General features: G+C 33.1%; 1 pseudogene across 1 annotated transcript; it reads right to left on the bottom strand.

The window, feature by feature from the left end:
- Nucleotides 1–714: 714 nt before the first annotated feature.
- LOC308630211 (large ribosomal subunit protein eL43-like) lies at nucleotides 715–973 on the bottom strand (annotated as a pseudogene). The gene has a single exon. The product of its transcript is annotated as a large ribosomal subunit protein eL43-like (transcript).
- Nucleotides 974–8,886: the final 7,913 nt, after the last annotated feature.

Below are 8,886 nucleotides of genomic sequence, written 5' to 3' on the forward strand. Positions count from 1 at the left end.
TGGACATCTTTGATGGGCCATTATTCAACATTTCACAGTCCACCCTCTGTGATATCTCAATGCATAACACATGAAACGTTGGTAATTAATATTTTCTTTGACATCCCTAGTAAGTCATGATGGGGAACAAAGTGGATGGTTTCTGAAATAGCACAATTTCCTTACAGGTGAAATAATAATGAACCTCAAAATGTGGTTTAATGACACAATTCTTTAAACTGGTGATGTTTATTACCGTTTTAGCACTGCAATGTTTATATTTAATCATTACAGTTTCTGCAAATGTTTCATAATGAGATATGATTTTCACATCATGTTTGTTGTGAAACTTCTTTTATTTTTGAACTTATACAATAATATCTTAAATTAAAATTTTTTTTTCTAAATAACAAGTAGCTAATTTGTACTTAAATTACTTTTTCTTATTACATTTGTGTCTCTTTTCTTGTGTGTGGTTCATAAAACCCTTGTTCTTTCTGTAAAATAGAGTAGATTATGAAACAGATATATTATTTAAACATTAGAGTTAAACAGAATTAGTTAAGTAGAAGTAAATTTGGGGGTGGTTTGAATTTTTTTTTGTAAGTTTACCTTTTCCTATAATCACCCAGTTCTTAGTGCCTTTTTATTTTAATTTCTGTGTAACAATATTAACTTTTTGTTGCATAAATTAACCCATTATTATAGGCTAGAAAAGTTCAAATGGTGGCACTTCTACTGGCCCTTCAGTTCCTTCAGTCTTCTGATAGACGACTTTACTGTGACAGCAGAAGTGGTGTTATAGGTCCGAGCATCACCAGCTATCATTTCATGCAGGATTCACGATGCCAGATGCCCACAGCTGATCTCTTCATCTTGATTTTGCCACAAAAGGAGCAAGTGTACTTGGCGTGCTGGCTGATTTCTTCAGCATTTTCCTGAGGGAGGTACTATAATGGGTCCCATATTTACTGAAAATTCCGGACTTCTTTGTGCATTAATCATGTCTCTCAACAAATATTAAATTTTTGAAAAGAAGGTGAAACAACACCCAAAGAAATGGAGAATCCATTTTAAAGGAGTTTCCAAAATATAAGCAGTATTTTTTATAATCATTCTCTATTCTGAACCATTAAAGTAAAGATAATAGATTCTCCATGTGAGTGACCCAGAGAAGACCACTTTATCCTTATGATACTGCTGCAGTGATGTATGCAAAATATACTGCTAGGTGAGAGGCATACGGTTTAATGGACTGTCTGATATATTGATATTGTTAATACCTTCGATTTTGATCCTAAAGTGAAAGAGAGCTTATAGATCCAGAAATTTGGTGAACTTTCATAATATGTTCATGTTTATAGTTTTAGTTTTTTTGACTCATAAACTAACGTATGCACACTAGAAATATTTGGGTTTTCTTTTTTTCTAACTTTTTGATTAAATTTGAGGTTAAAGAGTTGAAACTGGCAATATTTAAAAGCCATGTAAGGGAAAAAAAAGACTTCAAATTCTACAGTGTGACTAGGAGAAAGTTTAGACTCCTAGGCACTGGGAAAATGCTTGAAACATAGATCTAAACTGAAAAAATGTATATACACTTGCCATATTCTTACTGTCAATGAAGAAACATAATTTTCCTTATTTTATATTAAATGGAATGGTTCTATAAATAACTTTTAGAACACGTATCTTCAAAGTTTCTAGGCAAAAAACTTTCAAAGGCAAGAAATATAATGAAATTTAAACCCCAAATAATTAAAATACCTACATTTTTAGACACAAATTTTGACTTTTAAAATTATTGCAGAGAATTATATTACAGAATATATATCATTTTGTATCTGCTTAAAAATTCAGTCTAAATTTGTGTTTTAACATTTTTGCCAGTTAGATAATCAACGTTCATAATGATCTTAAAATACAACAAGTCCCCTACCTACAAATGAGTTCCGTTCTGAGAGTGGATTTGTGAGTCCAACAAAGTTAGCCTATGTACCCAACTAACACAATTGGCTATATAGTACTGTACTGTAATAAGTTTATAATACATTTCACACAAATAATACATGAAAACAAACACAAAAAATAAAGAAAACATTCTTAATCTTACAGTACCTTGAAAAGTACAGTACAGTACCAGCTACATCATACTGCTTTTACTCTTGCTTCTGGACATCCTGGGTTTGAAATAAAAATGCTATACTACCATACTCTATACAGTACTGTATAGTAAAGTACACAAAAACACGACCACTTGTAGAGGACGTGCACACATGACAATGTACACCAGACATGTGAACTAACTTACGTGACTTGACATGCAAATGCACATTCGCATCTTTGAACAGATTCACTTTCTAATGTGCCTCAGCCCAAGCTGTATTGCCTTGGACAGATCACTTATTTTCTCGCACTTAGCACACTGTATAATACATGTTAATCAATACCAAATACAATGCCAAAAATTGTATTACTGTTAGTGCTATTGTCTCTTTCAGAATAGTTTTGTTAACATTAGTATTATAATTAGTATTATTTTTTGTTTTGATATGTTAATCTATTCAGGAGTTGAATGAGTTAAAGGAGATAACTCTGTATGAAGGTTTTTCTTGGCAATGGTGGTTATATGTTTCTTGTAGGACAGATAAGACTTGAGTAAGCAGATAGGTAGATGCACTTTATTGAACAGTTAATCATTTTGTGAGCACATACTACATGCCAGGCATTATGTTAATTCCTGAGAAAATACAAGTACAATGATGCATGATCATTTTATTATCAAGTAATTTATAATCTGGGATAGAGTGACATAAATGAATCAAGAATAAAAATGCATAGAGTATATTCAGGTACTATAGGAGCACAGATAAAGTGTGTCACTATTCAGATGGCTGGCCAGGGAATACTTAAAGAAGAAAGAGGGATGGATGAGTTTACACTCAGGAAGAGAAAACAATCATGTGATGAACAGAAGAAGCTGAGGAGTCCAAAATAACTGGAATTAAAGCAGAAGATTTGTTTCACAAAGAATTTAATTTGATAGATGTAGTTTGTGCATGATCTGAAATGTGGAAAAGAGAGTATAGACAATGGAGTGTCAACGGGACTAAAAATTTCTAACAAAATATCTGACCATTACACTACAAACATCTACAATTTAAAAAATTCTTATCAAATTAGCTCCCAAAGAGAAAGGAAAGCCTATTATTCAGCTCTGTAGCTTTGCTACACCCTTCGAGAGAAGACATCTGGAAGTCACATGCATCTAGGGAGCTTGACTTTTTCAGCAACTCTGGCCTATGTTAAAATACCAATAGGTATTTTCTTAACTCAAATAACAACCTTCTCCTGGCCATTGTTCTACAGTCTGAACGCATTTTAGTTAATTAACCACTTAGCTAATAATCTCTTTGAAATGTAAAATGGAACATTTTTTAAAATCTTTTTTTTAATGTCTCTATTGGAGTATAGTTGCTTTACAATGTTGTGTTAGTTTCTGTTGTACAACAAAGTGAATCAGCTATATGTGTACATATATCCCCATATCCACTCCCTCTTGAGCCTCCCTCTCACCCTCCCTATCCCATCCCTCTGGGTCATCGCAAAGCACCGAGATGATCTCTCTGTGTTATGCAGCAGCTTCCCACTAGCCATCCATTTTAATTTGGTAGTGTATATATGTCAGTGCTACCCTCTCACTTCATCCCAGCTTCCTCTCCCCACCCCCTCCACTGTGTCCCCAAGTCTGTTCTGTATGTCTGTGTCTTTATTCCTGCCCTGCCACTAGGTTCATCAGTACCGTTTTCTTAGATTCCATATATGTGCGTTAGCATACGGTATTTGTTTTTCTCTTTCTGACTTACTTCACTCTGTATGACAGACTCTAGGTCCATCCACCTCATTACAAATAACTCAATTTTGTTCCTTTTTATGGATGAGTAATATTCCATTGTATATATCTGCCAAATTTTCTTTATCCATTCATCTGTTGATGGACATTTAGGTTGCTTCCATGTCCTGTCTATTGTAAATAGTGCTGCAGTGAACATTGTGGTACATGTCTCTTTTTGAATTATGGATATATGGATATGGAATATGGATATATGCCCAGTAGTGGGATTGCTCAGTCATCTGATAGTTCTATTTTTAGTTTTTTAAGGAACCTCCATACTGTTTTCCATAGTGGCTGTATCAATTTACATTCCCGCCAATAGTGCAAGAGGGTTCCCTTTTCTCCACACCCTCATTTATTGTTTGTAGATTTTTGATAATAGCCATTCTGACCAGTGTGAGGTGATACCTCATTGTGGTTTTGATTTACATTTCTCTAATGATTAGTGATGTTGAGCATCTTTTCATGTGTTTGTTGGCAGTCTGTACGTTTACATTCAATATTTCAAAAATAAGAGTTGGTTGTTTTGCTTCATGAATATCAATACAATTTGAACCTTTCAGCCTTGTGTCCTATGTGGAACAAAGTAGCATTCTTCCTCTTTCCCTTTGCATCCTCATATGTCAAAAGGACCTTAAAAAATAAACCTCTCACCATCATCAAACCTCTGTGAACATTGACAAAGACTAAAACTATATGAGATATTATAAGGGCAGAAAGGTTTAGGGGACAAATTGTTCTGAAAGAATTTAGAACACAAATATCAGTCACGATCACATACTTTTCAGCATCTATATTACAAGAATATAACTGTATCATGAAGTCAGTTATATGACTTGAATAAATATAGCTTTGAAAGAGTAGGAAAATTTTCCAGTTTTCTTAAAGCAGGTAATATTCTATCTCACATATCTCAGTAATTTGATTATTGCAGACACAGTAGGGCCTTCAGTACTACATGAAGTATTCCCGGCTTTACTGATGTTTTTATGCATTTCAGTCTCTCTCCACACTGAGATACCAACAGAATTTTACATGCTTCTCACCTCATAAAGTGATCTTATTTATGGAGAAATTGTACCCTGCTAACAAAAGTCCTATTTTAGTGGCTCATAGAGAACAATGGGTTATTTCCTGATGGACAGGAAAAAGCATAGTGAGGAGAGCTATGACTATAAAATTAAGGGGAATGTGGCAAAAATTTTACTTGGTTAAGCAGATGTATCATCTTATAAAAATTCCAAATTTGAGTAGTACAAAATACAAGATAGAAACTATATAAAATGCTTTATTTTGTGAAATTCAGTTCATACTGGAAATTTTCTTATTATAACATTGCATTTTGCTCAATATTCTACAAGATACCAGTACCAAAAATTATTTCATATGAACATCTGCCACCAATGTATCTACTTTCTAGCATTACTATGATTAATTTCGATTATGTTATTCCAGCTTGTAGTTGTCATAAAATACTTTAGTTGAATTCGAATGAAGAAATATATATTACTTCATAGAGAAGTCATTCCAGTTACGAAACTACAAGGGGTCAGAACATATTTTACACTAGAACACTAGAAAGAAAATTAATGCTTTTTTTCATGTATATAACTATGCTCTAAAATACAAAAATGGCCTAATGCATCTACTATGCAATATCTTTTCTACTTTGTTTGTGGGACATATGCATTAGGTCTTCTAAATTTGTTTTCTGTGGGTTTTTCAAAAAATACATTTATTTGAAATTTGCAAACACATATTATTTCAAGTGAATCTCATATTTTTACTTTTTCATAAGAAGGAATTAAAGTATGAGCTATGCTACCAGCTTGTATACTGAGTTAAGATAACATTATTTCTGTTCATATGCAGTGTTGTTAGAATTCTGGTATGTAAAAGTGGGTTTTCAGCAGCTCAGGCAGATTCTTGGGGAGACAGCAGGAGGTAGGTCACAGACTCAAGTTTAATAGTTCACCTAGGAATAATCAGGTTGATCTGTAATCCAGAAGGGTATTTGAGTATTAAGATTAATTTTATTAGATATATTTCTTTCCATAGATTCAAACTGGACCACATCTGCTTCAAGAACTCAATTAGTAATTCACAGGATTCAGTGAGCATGAGACTGAAGCAGAGGAATTAGTTTATCTTGTGAAATTTTCTCTCTATGCCATGTGTAGATCCTGCTATATTATCCCTAATATATGAGAAAATAAGTGACCAGGGCATTCATCTCACTGTAGAGAATATTTATTTTCCACCATTGTGTATACTTACTCATAAATTATTTGATTAAGCTTTTACAATGCCCTATATCCATCAATAAGATAAAAATTTCCTATCATTTGACACTTTCTTTAGACAACTATTAATATTTTACTGAATCTTATTTTTTTTCCATCATTTATATATTAACTTAATAATCCTTTTTCTAGGAAAGCATCATAACCCCTATATTATGTTTTAAATAGTGTTTTCTTCACTCTTCAGGAATTTAAGGTCCATCTCTGTATTATTCTTAATATAAATATTCCCTTTAAAATATATTGATAATAAAGAGATTATTTTGTCACGTGTGAAATTATACTAGTTGTGGTTATTTATTTTGTTTACCCAGTAGTGTTTTCAATGAGACCAGATCAATGATCTTTATTTTTAGAATAAGCAAAGAAATTGACAAAAGAAAAATAAAATATAATTAGAGGGATAATAAAATTTATGTCTCTTGATTCCAACTTTTTATGGTAATTATTAGTTAGCTTTACATTGGGAAATTTAAGAGAGACTTTAAAAAATTATTTGGTCACTCCTTACTCTATTTACCTTTATATATGATTAAAGTAATGTTAGGGCTGGGAACATAATATTAAAGAAGACATAGACCCCATCATCATCTTGACACAGATTTAAAAATTGGAAAACTGCATTTACTAAAATTAGTGCATCAAGAAGTTTAAAACAGTTTATTAAATGTATGGGTGTAGCTGCAGTTCCTATCCAAAGCAAAGATAAAGGAAGATTCCAGGAGGAACACAGCAAATATGATAATTCTAAACCTCTTAATTCTAAAAGGAACACAGCAAATATGATAATTCTAAATGGGTAAATGGCATTTAGTCAGGCATAAAAGTGGAGAGAAGAACCTGGAAATATCAGAGGCAAAGTTCTGTGGATGACACAGTTCGTCTGGAACACAAAGACCTGTGTGGTTGGAATGCAGACTGGCAAGCAGAAGAGCTGAGAGGAGACATAGGAGAGAAAAAGGAGTCCGACCAGGAAGGATATTTTAAACCATTCAAAGTCTGCCTATCTTTTAAGATTGTCCAAATGAAGGACCAATCAGACTAATGATGTTAATTTTGCCACCTATAATTCAGAGTACCTCAGTGTAATGGAAAGAGAATCAGCAGGCACAAAGACCACACTTGAATTAATAATCAGTGGTTGGTTTCTTTTCTTACATATCAAATGTTCAGTTAACCTCTTTTTAATGGATTTTATATGCACTATGAGGTATAGAGGCACAAAATTTTTAAAGTGTTGAGTTTGATGCATCTTTGAACTATCAAAATGTAGTTATTCAGTTCTCAGTTGTACGTTTGTGCATGAATCCCAGAAGAAACGTCTGGGCTGGAGGTAAAATGGTGGAAATTCTTGGAGTGTCTAGGCGTCTGAATAAATAAACCCTATATTTTCTGCCTAAATTTGAAACCAGTTGAAATAGGAGTCACCTTTTGATATCAAAATGTAAGGATATAACCTAATTGTACAAGTACAATGGTTATTTGAATAATAATTAAAAAAAAAATAGAACCAGATAGCCTCCCATTATTTAGCAGTAGTTGAAGTCCATGGGTTTTCCCCATGAATGTCTACCCTGCTAAGCTTATCATATGGCTAAAAGGATATGAGAATGTATTTCTTCTTTGAGTAAACAGATCCCAAAATGAAGGAAGCAATGCAAACCCAGTTGTTTTTCCAAAACATCAATCATATAAGTTACTACTCCTATTTTAGGCAGAAAGAGACCAAACATTGATCAACTGAAAGTTCCTTCACATGAAAGGAAAAGTCAAGGGTGCAGGTATTAAGTATTAAACTCATAACAGTGGAAGTGAGCTTGTGATTGGTAATTCAAGTTATGGAAGTGATAAACTATTGGGAGAAAATCAAATAAGAATAGAAAAAACTTAACCTTAAATCATATTATAATGCAATGTAAAAAACAGATTAGTCCATGTTAATGGACTAATGGAGAGCATAAAGAAAGTGTGATAGCCTCAAATTTGTATATAATCAGTACCTAAGAGAATACATTCCTATATCTCAGCCCCTTAAAGTTTTCCTTAAGTATTTAAGCCAGTGGACTTGGAACTCAAATGAATGTCTTTAACAATTTTATTTATCCTTTAGTTAACTATTCGGTTCAATAAATATTTATTTAGTGTCCACTATGCTTTAGACACAGAAATACGTTTTTGAAAAAATAATAAATATATAAAACATATATTTTCTTCCATTGAAAAGTTTAATGGGGAATTAGGACAAAAACAAAAACAAAAAATGTATAATATTTTAAATATTTTGATGGGGATGTATAAAGTATTGTGTGATCACACAGATAAGGAAGACCATGTAATTATTGGAGGACAGGATATGCTTCCTAGAAGAAATAATTTCTAAGGAGAAATTATAAACTATTTTGGTTAAAGTAAATCATGGAAAAAGTCAGTGTAGTGTGGGAAGAGTGTCCTATATGAGAGGAATGACTTGGCTCTCACTGGCCAAACTCCACTAGAAGCCATCTGACCCCAGAGTTGCAGTCCACAGAGAGCAGCCTTCAGCAGACAGAGCAGGGTGGACAATGGCGAAAAGTGGCTTTGGAAGGATAAAAATCATACTACCCAGATAAAAGTAACATGCATCAAACTGCTTACCTTGACTCTATTGGCACTGTTTTCCCTCGGGAATCAAAGAGGAGCCTTTTCCTTTACCTTAGTCAGTACTCTGGT

This window comes from Mesoplodon bidens (assembly GCF_964165515.1).
Source record: "Mesoplodon bidens genome assembly, chromosome: 2".
NCBI classification, from domain to species: Eukaryota; Metazoa; Chordata; class Mammalia; order Artiodactyla; family Ziphiidae; genus Mesoplodon; species Mesoplodon bidens.